The following is a 12,339-nucleotide window of genomic DNA, read 5'->3' on the forward strand; positions in this document are numbered from 1 at the left end:
GGGTCAGAGGATTAGATGGTGTTAATGTATCAAAGTGAATTTTGATTGTGATGGTTGAATTGTAGTTATGTTGCTGTAGCCGCCAGCCCCCAAAAGACACACGGACCACCAGAACTCAGTGAGTTACGGGAAACACGTTCTTTATTCAGCCAGCTGGGTCTGCCAGGGGTACGCAGACCTCAAATTAAGCAGCCCCAAAATGTAGAGGTACAGGGTTTTTAAGCCCAAAACTCCGTTCTTCATTCTGTCTGAACACAAAGGGCTATCTTTCTTTTATTCACTACCTGTCAACTCGCAGGTCAGGTGCGTAAGAGGGTAACAGAAGCAGAAAGCTTATTTAGAATGTTATGTTCATATAATCAAAGGCCTATGTTTCCATAGCAATAGTCAAACAGTAATTTCCAGTAAGAGTCAATTTTTCAGCCACCACAATGGAGAAGAATGTCCTTGTTTGTAGGAAATAAACATAAGGTACTTAGGGGTGATGGGGCACCAGGAAATGATTCAGAAAGTAAGTTTTTTTTGTAGTGTAGTTCAAGTTTTTTTGGTACTGTAGTTCAAGTTTTTCTGTGGTTATTTAAAAGTAAAAAAAAAATATTGAAGACATACAAAGAAGAAGGTAGTGAGATATACGATTTTGGGTCTCAGTGGAAAGGTATGAGATAGAGCTGAAATGTTAGATCATCGATTGTGTAGGGGCCCCTAAAGAACAGAGGGAGAAGAGAGGCTGAGGACCAGGCCCTGGGTGTCACCAAGGTTTAGTCATCCAGGAGACAAGCGAGGCAAGAAAACAGCTGCACATGATCGGTGTGGAGGAGAGAAAACCAAGAGACTGGAGGCCACAGAAGCTGAGGGAAGAGAATTTTCTTGGCCAACTCCATTGCCTGTAGCTGAGGGGTTAAGCGAGATAAAGTGACACTTGGCATTTGAAGCCAACAGGCTGCCAGTAACCTCTTGACATGAGCTGTCTTGATGGAGCCCAGTTATTGTGTGGCAGGCTGAATGATGACCCCCCCTCCCCAAAGACGTCCATATCCTGATCCCCAGAATCTGCAACCACATTACCTTAGATAAAAGGGACTTTGCAGATATGATTAAAGATTTTGAAAAAGAAAGAAAGAAAGAAAGAAAGAAAGAAAGAAAGAAAGAAAGAAAGAAAGAAAGAAAGAAAAGATTTTTGAGTGGGTCCAAAATAATCACAAAGTTCATCTAAAAGGGAAGTGGGAAGGTCCAAGGCAGAGGCAGAAGATGGAAGGACCGAAGGAGAAGCCACGCATTGGCAGGTGCTACACTGCGGCCCTTGAGGATGGAGCCAGGGAACGCGAGGGGCCTTCGGAAGCGAGAAAATGCAAGGAAATGGATTTTTCTCTACATGGTTTCCGGAAGGAACGCAATCACCTGCCATCACCTTGATTTGAGGACTCCTGACCTCAAAACTGTAAGCTAATAAATTCGTGCTGACCGAAGCCACTATGATTGTGATAAGTTCTTAACGGCAGTAATGGGAAACGAATATAGACAGGGCCGTGAACAAAAATGGGAAATGAGAGGAGAGAATGCAGCTTTGGAGAAGTTCGGTTGTGAAAGTGAGCAGGGAAATGGGTTGGGAGCCTTGACAGGCCATGAAGGACAAGAATGGGTATTTTTATTTTATTTCTTTTTTAATGAATAGACTTTATTTTTTTAAAGCAATTCTAAATTTGCAGAAAAATTGAGTGTGATGTACCAAGAGTTTCCATAATACCCTTCCCCCAGTTTCCCTAACTGATACCTTGCATTAGTGAGGTCCCTTTGTTACAACTGATGAGCCAATATCGATACATTGTTATAAGTCCACAGTTTATATTAGGGTTCACTCTTTGTGTTGTACATCCTATGAGTTTTGGCGAAGGTATGATAGCATGTATCCGCCATTACAGTATCATGCAGAATAGTTTCTCTGTCCTAACGAAGTCTTGTGTGTTCCCCCTTTTTCGCGTCTCTTCCCACTAACCCCTTGCAACCACTGATCTTTTTTTCCTCGTCTCCATGGTTTTGCTTTATCCAGCATGATGTATTGTTGAAATAATCCAGTGGATAGCCTTCTCAGATTGGCTTCTTTCACTGAGCAATGTCCATTCAAGTTTCCACCATGTCTTTTTGTGGCTTGACAGCTCTTTTTTTTTTTTTTTTTTTTTAGTGCTGAATAAGTACATCCGTTGTCTGGATGTACTTACCACAGGTTGTTTATCCATCCACCTACTAAAAGGCATCTTGCTTGCTTGCTTCCAAGTGTTGGCCACTGTAAATACTGCTGTTACCGACATTTGTGTGCAGGTTTTTTGCGTGAACATGTTTTCAGTTAGTTTGGGAAAATATCAAGGCGTGCAGTTGCTGGATTGTATTATAAGGGCATGTTTGCTTTAGTAAGAAATTGCCAGACTGTCTTCTCATGTGGCTGTACATTTTGCATCCCCACCAGTAATGAATGCGAATTCTTGCTGCCCTGTATCCTCACCGGCATTTGATATTGCCAGTGTTTTGGACTTTAGCCATTCTAATAGGTGTATGGTGATATCTCATTGTTTTAAAGGGTGGGTATTTTTAACATCACGCACGTTCACAGTTTATTGAGGGCGATCCTGCAGAGAGTGAGAAATTGATAGTGGACAAGAGAGGAGACCAAGGCGTTAGGGAAGTCATTGAGATGGGAGAGGGAATCCAGGAACACTGGGAGATCTGTTCTTAGACAAGAGCAAGGACCTTTTGCTCTCTGTAACAGGATAGAGGAAGACAAAGAAAAAAAAAAGTGGGTGGCTTTGGAGACAGAAGGTGAGAGAGTGTCTGACAGCTTCTGCTTTTTGCAGGAAGTGTGTTTCAGTCATCTGCTGAGAATGAGGTGAGCAGAAAGGTCACAGGGGAGGTTGGTGGAGAAAGAACAATCCAGATGTGGAGCGCTCTTGTGTGTCAGAGACTTCATCACGGGAGGCGCCCCCGTGATGCCTGGTCCGGGCTGGAGAGAGTGCTGGTGCCTGCTCGAGCCTTCTGGTCATCACGTCCATACCCCTGTACCTCTCTGCTCTTCTGCAGAGTGCGTAGAAAGCATGCCACGTTTGGAGTCTGGAGAACTGGATCTCGTCTCAACTCTGCCATGAACATCTCATCGGTCCCGTTTCCTTCCGAGGCTTAATGTTCAGTTTTCGCTTCCCCTTGGAAGGTCCTGACTGAGGTTTTAGATGGCTGTGCCCATGAGAAGCCATGAGCTCTCCCTCAAATGTGCACATGTGAAGATGGCGGCCAGTTCCTCTGCTGAGTCTCTGACCGAGAAACCCTAAACTGTAGTTTGACTACACTTAGCCTCTGTCTTTCAGAAATGAGGCAGGGAGGGACTGCTTCTTCCAGCTCAGCTGCAAAATGTCTGTACTAATAGCTCAGGGCATAGGCACCTTGGTATCTTCTGGCCTTGAGTCATGAAGAGGAAGCTACTACCTTCACAACCTGACCTCACTCAGGGCTCAAGCCATATGCACGTGACCCTCTTTCCTCACCTGATTTTTAGAATTACTCATTTCCTTTCTCTTTCACCCTCTTTTCAAGATAGCATCTCCCTCTAGGACTTGGCTTCACCCTGGCAAATTTCTTATGGGGAAGCTTCCAGGACCCTGACACTGCCGCAGTTCTCCAGAGCCCAGATCGCGCCCCACCCCCAAGCTTGCTTAAGATACGGATGCAAACAGAGCTTGAAGGAAAACAAGGAAGTGAGGGGATTCGATGTGACATGTGGTGTCACCCCCAGTGGCATGGGGGTGGGGAGGGGCGTCCTTGGTTCTTCCCTGCCGACACAGCAAAGAATCGCGGGTCAGCGAGAGTTAGAAAAAAGTAAGATGTATTGAAAGGACATTTTAGAGGAGGACGGCGTGCTGAGGAAGGGTGCTGCCCTGTGGGGTTCGGGAGGTAAAAAGATAAGACAGAGTACGCCCCAGGAGAGAAGTGGGTTTTCAGCCAAGAGCGCTATAAGTTGCAGAAGTAGGAAGGTCTGTTATATTTGGGCCTTGATGGGAGGCCCTAGATGATCCCTACGTGAGGTCACCTTGACTGACAGCTGCCATATAATGCTTCACCTACTGTGCATGTGGGTACCCAAAATTCAGTCTGTTATAATTAGATTCGTGAACTTCCTGTCATATGTATGACATTATAGTGATGGCATAATAAAGATGAGGTTATCGTTGTGGTGCGATCAAATCTAAGACCCATGGAGCCAATTGAGATGAATCGTGAGCCTTTATTAGCCTGGCCGGTGACTGACTCTCTGCCTCTCAGGGTTAGAAGAGATGAGCCCCGAGCTCCCAGAAAAGGAAGTTTATATAGCCTAAAATAAGCAAGCAGTTTACAGAAGCAGAAGTTGGCCCTTAGCATATCTTTGATCAGATTACCACACCCTGGTTAACAGAATCAGAAGTAAATCCTTCATGCTGGCTTACTGAAAAATTTTCCACCCTGAACAGTTACGGGCAGGTTAGGGTAGTACTTTCTGTGCACATTTTGTGGCTGGTTAAGCCAACAACTTTTGAGGCCTTAGTACTCTAGGATTTGGGGTAATTTATAACCCTAAAGAGGAGATGTTTCTGGGAGGTCCTTAAGGAAGGTCTTCATGAGACGTTTCTATGGTTACAGAGCTGAGTCTTCGGTCCTGTCACCCATGTCTGAGTAACTACCTACTAGAACCAGCTTTCTCATCTAGAACATGCTGATGTCCCTACGGATGAAAAGAGGGATAGAAAGGAACCTCACGGGGGGGGGGGTGCTGATCATAAATTCCTAACTGGGCAGGCCATGATGGTCAGTCACGCTCCGGGCATATAACCTCTTTGGTAAAAGGCTTATCTATGCGTTAAGCCGGCCCTGCCCATTGGTTTTGTGGATCTAGGTTAATACACCTTTGAAATGTGACCTTCCAGACTCCTCCTTCTCATACATGGCTGCCCTTTCAGACCCTTGCTTCTGAGGCGTGAGAGCATATCATCCTAACTATCCTGTGATCCAATCCCCTCCTTGCTTTCTCCCACCTTCCTGTAATCTTCCCTAGTTCTCTCCTATTTCAAATTCATAAAAGAAACTACAAAACTGTTATTCCCTGGAGCATTTCAGGTCTTGCTCTCTGGCATGTGTCCTCAGTGTGAGCTCAAATAAACCCTTATGAAAATTCTCTACAGGTCGGATGTTTGTTATGCTGACAGACCAAATGATTCCAAAAGTCTCTCGAGGTTTTATGCTGTGGCAATGAGTTAATTTTGCATATGTGTTTTTGAATCTCATCTAGTAGGTTACTATGGAAATGTAGAGGCATTTTTAAAAAACTCTCCAAACCTCACGGTTTCCTCATGTACCTTGAGTCTGCCAATGGCCCACGGCCATCTGCTGGGAGAAAAAAGTGCACTATGTGATGGATTCTCAGGAGACCCTGCTCTTCTAAGGACATAGCCAAAGAGGGCAGGTGGCTCAGACGAGGCTGGCAAGGCTGATTTAGGAACCTGGACTCGATCCCAGGTCCTGGTGGATTGTTGGGGAGCAGTGATGTCTTCGGGTATAGCAGTCCCCAAAGATCCCCAATCTCACCCAGGGAGAATTCAGTCAGTGTTGTCTGGAGGGAAAACTGGAAAAGACTCCAAGACAAATGCTGTGGAGCTTCATGGTGGGATTACTGCCCTTAGAAGAAGACAAGGAGACTCTCACCAGGAACCAAGTCGGCTGGCACATTGATCTTGGACTTCCAATCTCCAGAACCAAGAGAAATAAATATCTCTTGTTTAAGCCACGCGGTCTATGGCATTCTGTTATAGCAGCCCAAGCAGTCTTAGACAGCATGGTTTTAATGCAATTGCATTTCCCAGAAATGTGATCTGCTGTGTAAATGAGAGAAGATCGTAGTGTGTTTTTCAGAACTTCGCTACCGGTTCTCCTCCGTTTGGGAAAATCTCATGCCACTAACACCACTCAAGAGAGAGCACACCTGTCTCAGACTGTGTGACAGCTGTGGCATTGGTGGTGAGTCCAGGGCAGGAAATGAGCATGATCCAATGTACAGGTGAGCAAGTTCTCTCCTTGCTGCATCTAGGGGAGCCGTGAAGACGGCGAGGCCGGAAATGTGGAGTGCGGTGTGGAGGCCGTTTTCTAAGATGGTTTGTGTGTTGGTTAATTTCATGTATGGACGTGGCTAGGCCACGGTACCCAGTTTTTGGTTAAATCCAAGTCTGGATACTGCCGTGAAGGTATTTTTTAATTAATATTTAGTTTAGCGACTTTAAGTAAAGCGGGTCACCCTGCTTAGAGAAATGAGGGCGGGCCTCGTCCAACCATTAGAAAATCTTAAGAGAAGAAACAGCAATCTCTTGAAGAAAAAGGGATCCTGCCTCCAGACTCAAGCTGCCACACCTACTCTTTCTTCACTCTCCAGCTTTCGGTCTCCCTAATCGCGCGGACGAGTTCCTTAAAATAAATCTCTATTTGTATAGTACATCCCGTTGGCCCTGTTTCTCTGGGGGACCCTGACTAGTGTGGGATATGTCAAGGAAGGAGCAGATGTTGGGGGTGGACAAAGTGCTGAGCCCCGTTTGGGGCGCAGAGGGTTTGAGGAGTGGGGGTAGATGGTTCTCTGCATCCAGAGTGAAGCAGATTTGAGCTGTGAGGAAGGATTTGGAGACCAGCAGCATACACGTGGCAACTGGTACTGTGGGTGCGGGTAGGCCACCCTGTAGTGGCTGGAAAGTGACTGCTAGAAATGTATTACTTGCAGGAAAATTACTGCTTGGCTATGCCCACGGGAATGTAGCTACGTCCATGGGAACACAGGCTGTTACCCATAGGAACATAACATTCTCAACAAGCTTTCTGCTTCTGTCACCCCGCTTACGCACCTGACCTGTGAGTTGACAGGTAGTGAATAGAAGAAAGATAGCCCTTTGTGTTTAGACAGAATGAAGAATGGGATTTGGGGCTTAAAAACCCTGTACCGCTACATTTCGGGGCTGCTTAATTTGGGGTCTGCGTACCCCTGGCAGACCCAGCTGGCTGAATAAAGAGTGTTTCCTATAACTCGTTGAGTTCTGGGGGTCCGTGTGTCTTTCGGGGGCTGGCGGCTACAACGGCCCCACAGGGACTGGACGGCCCGGGCTTGGGAGGTGAGGACAAAGCTGCAGGCAACCTCCACGTCCATGGGACAGCAGAGGAAGACGGACCCGCAGATGAGAGAGGAAAGGAGCAGACAGAGGGATGGCAGGAAAATCAGAGTGGGGGAACATCTGCCCCAGGAAGTGGTTGACGGTTGAAGGGTGGCAAGTGAAGCACTGAGCGCAGGTGAAGTAAGCGCTGATGGTTGTCAGCAGCGGCTTTGGGGGAGTGGAGGTTTTGTGTGATGGGGATGGTGAAAGCCAGGTGGCCACGGGCTGTGGACTGGGCCCCAGACCAGAGGACTCGTTCGCACCGAGTTTGCTGGGGAAGTGTGGGTGGGAGATAGGGCGGCGGCTGGAGAGGGCTCCGGGGGAGACAGAGGTCCTGCTTCATTCTGGCCTTTTTTCCTTCCCCCCCCCCCCCCAAGGGGAGAGACTTGTGTGTTTAAATTCTGGTGCCGAGAGCCAGTGGCACCGGGGAGGTGGCGGAGACAGAAAACAGAGATAAGAATGAGACTGAGGTCTGAGTGGCTGAAAGTGATATCTGATCTTCCCAAGTATTTTTAGACGGGGCTTTTCTAAGAACAAAGGTAATTTCTTCTTACTTTTTTTTTTTTTTTTCCGTAAGTGGTGAGTTTGCCCTGAGGAAATAAGTCGCTGCCTCTCTGGAGCCTCCCTTGCTTGAGGGAACACAAACTCCTCCGCATGTTCCTTCATTTCACATCTATTTTTTCTTTTCTCTTTCATTTTTCATTAGACCTCAGGTGCACAGAAGAGCAGCAATCTTCATTCTCAGTTCACGACCTTCTCTCAACATTGGTCCATATTGGTCCTGCATCAAATTAGTCATTAATTTAATTTAATTTTTAAAAATTATTTATTTGTCCAGGTTTATTTAGATAGAATTGACATACAGCACGCTAGAAATCCATTATTTTAGAGAATATAGTAACATCTCCGAGCCCACTTTGTCATACCCTCTCCACCTCCCTCTCCCAAATCTAGGCCCCTAAAAAGAACCCACACCTAACCCTCCAGCGTCCTCGTCCCCCGCCTTCGGGGTGTCCAGAGTCTAGTTCATCACTCTGTTATACTCTGTGTAACCCTTAAAAGTACTTATAAAATTTTAGTTGTTTTTAATTTAGAGTCTTTGGGGGGACTATATATATATATATATATTTTTTTTTTTTTCAGACAATATTAAATTGCTCAAGTTTCTCCATGTCATTGCAGGTGGCTATAATTCATTTCATTGGACTGCCACGTAACATTTATCATGGGAACAGACCGCTGTGGAAGACACCGTTTTAAGATGGCCGCCAAGCTGGGCTTGCTAGGCCCTGGTGTACACACACATTATGTAGTCAAACACTAATCTAGGTGCTGCTGTGACGGGATTTTGCAGATGTAATTAAGTTTCCAAACCAGTGGACCTTAGGAAAGGGAGCTTGATCCCATCCCAGGAGCTCTTTACATTGGGGTCCAGAGTCAGTAGTTGAAAGCTGGGGCGAAAGTCCCCTGCTGACCTTGCGGAAGAAAGCTGTCCTGTCGTGGAGAGGGCCAAGTGGCAGGTGGCCTTTAGAAGATAAAAACAGCTCCAGCTGACAAGCCAGCAAGAACGTGGGACCGCAGTCCCGTGACCCCTAGGAACTGAATTCTGCCAACCAGTGAGGTAGGAAGCAGACCCCAGGCAATGGATGCGTGGATAACACCTTGATCCAGCCTGGTGAGACCCTGAGCAGAGCACCCCGCCAGGCCGTGTCCAGACTCCTGATCTACAGAACTCTGAGATAACAAGTGGGATTGTTTTAAACCAAGAAGTTTGTGGTTATTTGTTATGCGGCAGGAAAAAAAAAATGAACACAAACGTAATCTATTCTACTTTTCCTTGACGAGCATGTGGGTTGTTTCAAGATTTTTGCTATTGAGAGCAATCCCGTTAGAAACTCTACTGCATATTCTGCCTGTTTTACAGATGCAAGAACTTTAGGTATGTTTCCACGAGTGAAATTGTTGAATCATAGGGTATGTGAATTTTTAACGTCAGGAAGACGTGCTAAACTTTTCCCCCAATGTTCTTATATCAGTTTATACCCCTGCCAGCAAATATGCGAGGATTTTTGTTGATCTCAGTTGAATGTGGTCAGAAGATCTGATTTGTGTGATATCCTTTTATCATTTTTAGATTATACTTATCTTTAATAATACTTTCTGACTATTTTACATCGCATGACCGACCATACATCCTGATTTGCCTAAAACAGTCCTGGTTTATTTCTCTTTTCCTGGTGTAATTCTTAATAATACCTTTTATTCTCAATGGTATATGCTGGTTTAGACAATAAACGATATATAGTTATGCTAATTTTAGATGATATTAATATTGTTATGTGAGCTAATTTTTGGCCAATATTTGCCTAATATGTCTTTTTACATGCTTTCGCTTTCAAACTTTGTTCTTATGTTGTTTCTAATATCTTTTAATTGGGACATTTGGTTCATTTACATTTATTGTCATTATTAATATATTTGGACATGTTTATGCCCTAGTCCCGGGTTGGCTCTTAATTTGTTACTCAGTTTGACTTATTTTTGCAATGTCTTTAAAAATTAAAATTTGTTAGGAGGGGCGAAATAGGGGAAAGGGATTAAGAGGTACAAACCACCAGTTATGAAATAAATGTCATGGGAATGTAATGCACAGCACAGGGAATACAGTCAATGATTTTGCATTTAACTTTGTATCACGACAGGTAATTACTAGACTTATCATGATGTTCATTGTCCAAGGGGTATAAATGTCAAATCTCTATGTCGTACACCTGAAACGAATCATAATATTGTGTATCGACTGTATTTCAATAAAGGCGAAAATCGAAATATGTTTTCCTCATCAAATAAGACAAATATTTAGCACAGTCTAACAGTCCTCGTTGTCCACATTCTAACAGTCTTTGTCATCCACTGTCCCCAACACCGTCCTGTCAATGTTGCCTAGAGCAGAATCGTGCAGAAAGTCGTCACTTGCCACATGTGGCTACCCAGCACTGCAAAGTCCCAAGGGAGATGTGCTCTAAGTGTGACATGTGCTCTGGCGTGTGAAGGGTCCGTGTGTGAAGGAGGTGGCGAAACATCTCGTTAACAGTTTCCTGCTGAGTATATGTTGACATGATGTAAGTCTGTGTTTATTAGGTTAAATAAAAACACTATTGACATTAATTTCACCTGTTTTACATTTTCGACGTGGTTTAAGTTTAAAATGACGTTTGCGGCTCATGAGATTTCTTTTGGGCAGTGCTGAGCTAGACTTTAATTCCGAATGATTATACACACGCTTTTTTCTTGTTTTGGTCGTAGCATTTTTTAAAAGGCGGCAACCAGCTTTTCTAAGGTATTTCGCGACGTTAACGTCTACGTTTCTTGCAGCAACTCCTTGATTTAATTCTCTTCTAATTCAAATTCTGAGGCCTTGGATTACGAGGACGCTGTGATGTTTAAACGGCCGTTTGGTCGCATGCATATTTTTAGGTTCTGAGGTCGCTTCCTTCGATACTCTTTGAGGGGTGGAAAGATACGCTCCACTGTCTTCACACAGCCCCTGCTGCTGTCGGGGAAGACGGGGTCATCTGATTTTTGTTCCTCTGTATGAAATGCTCTTTTCCTCTAGACACTTGCAGAATTTTCTTTGTCTTTGAAAGTCCCATATTTCACTATAAGGTGTCTAGCTGTGTTTTCTGCCTCCCCTCATTTTCCTCATTCTCATTCTACCGGTCCTTTCATTCTGAGGTATTTCTTTTTCTTCTTCTTCTTCTTCTTCTTTTTTTTTTTCAACTCTAGGAAATCTAGCTCCATTATTTCTTCAACTATTTCCTTTTTTTTTATTCCTCTGTCTTACTAAGTCTCATTATCTGGATGTAAATTACCCATATTTCTTTGTTTTCCTTTAATATTTTCTATGTTTTGTTCTTCTTTCAAAAAATTTCCTCGTTTGGATTTTTTTTTTTCTATCTTTTTCTTTGCTTGGCAGGAGGAGGGAGTGGGGACGGGAGGCAGGGTGGGGTGAGGAGAGGAGGGCCTGGGAGAGGGGGAGACAGGCGGGTGAGGGCAGCAGGGAGGACAGGGCAGAGGGAGAGCGGCGGGAGGAGAGGACGATCGGGATTTTTACTTCACCCATTTGTCCTCGAGTTGCGTCTATTCTGCTGTTTAATCCCGTCGTTCCGTTCTTCACTTCGACTATTTATGTTTTTATTCCTTGCGCTCGGTTCCTTTTTTATGTCTACCATCGCTGCATTTCCTCCTATTGCTTAATAATTTATTAGGCTTCTTTTAATTCCTTGGACGTTGACAGCATTTCCGCTGCTGATAGACTCTATAACCTAGTATTTGTTTTTGCCCGTTTGTTTGTGGTTTGTTTTGGAAATGGTTATGCTTCTTAAATGTCTTTTGCTCTTCGGGCCTGTGAACTTGTTTTCCATGGCGGGGACTGGTAGGGACTGGCACCTCTGTGGGGCAGAAGAAGAAGGCTGGCCTCCAACTCCCAGGTCCCCCAGGGGCATGGGCGGGGACGGGTCGTCCCAGACACTCATGACACCTTCAATCATTCTACACTCAGGAGAACACACTCCTCAGGTCTGCTCTCCATCCTTTGCTCCAGGCAGAAACAATTTAGGAAGAGTGCTTTTGTTTTTGTTTTTGTTTTAATTTTTCTTTCTTTCTTTCTTTCTTTCTTTCTTTCTTTCTTTCTTTCTTTCTTTCTTTCTTTCTTTCTTTCTTTCTTTCTTTCTTTCCTTCCTTCCTTCCTTCCTTCCTTCCTTCCTTCCTTCCTTCCTTTCTTTCTTTCTTTCCTTCCTTTCTTTCTTTTTAGGGTTGGACAGGAAAATGTCAGGGACAGAAATTAACTACTTGGGAGTCGGTTTTCCCACCTGTTTTTCTCAGCCGCTCACAAACACAGGACCTCTGAGAAGACGGGATGTTTCTCCTGGGGACGCCTGGAGCACAGGCTTGAGGCAGCATTGATCGGCGTGGGGCGGGCCCTGTTACCCCTGGCACTGGCGGGCGAGGACCACGCGCAGAGCCCACAGTTTCTTTCCATAGAGCATTCACCAGGTCCTGCTTCTGGCCAAAGCCCCCTATCCTTTCACAGTGACTGTACCCCACGTTCCCTGGGAGTTTCTCCTAATTTTAGCAGCTT

This window comes from Rousettus aegyptiacus, unplaced genomic scaffold, assembly GCF_014176215.1.
Source record: "Rousettus aegyptiacus isolate mRouAeg1 unplaced genomic scaffold, mRouAeg1.p scaffold_m13_p_4, whole genome shotgun sequence".
Taxonomy (NCBI): domain Eukaryota; kingdom Metazoa; phylum Chordata; class Mammalia; order Chiroptera; family Pteropodidae; genus Rousettus; species Rousettus aegyptiacus.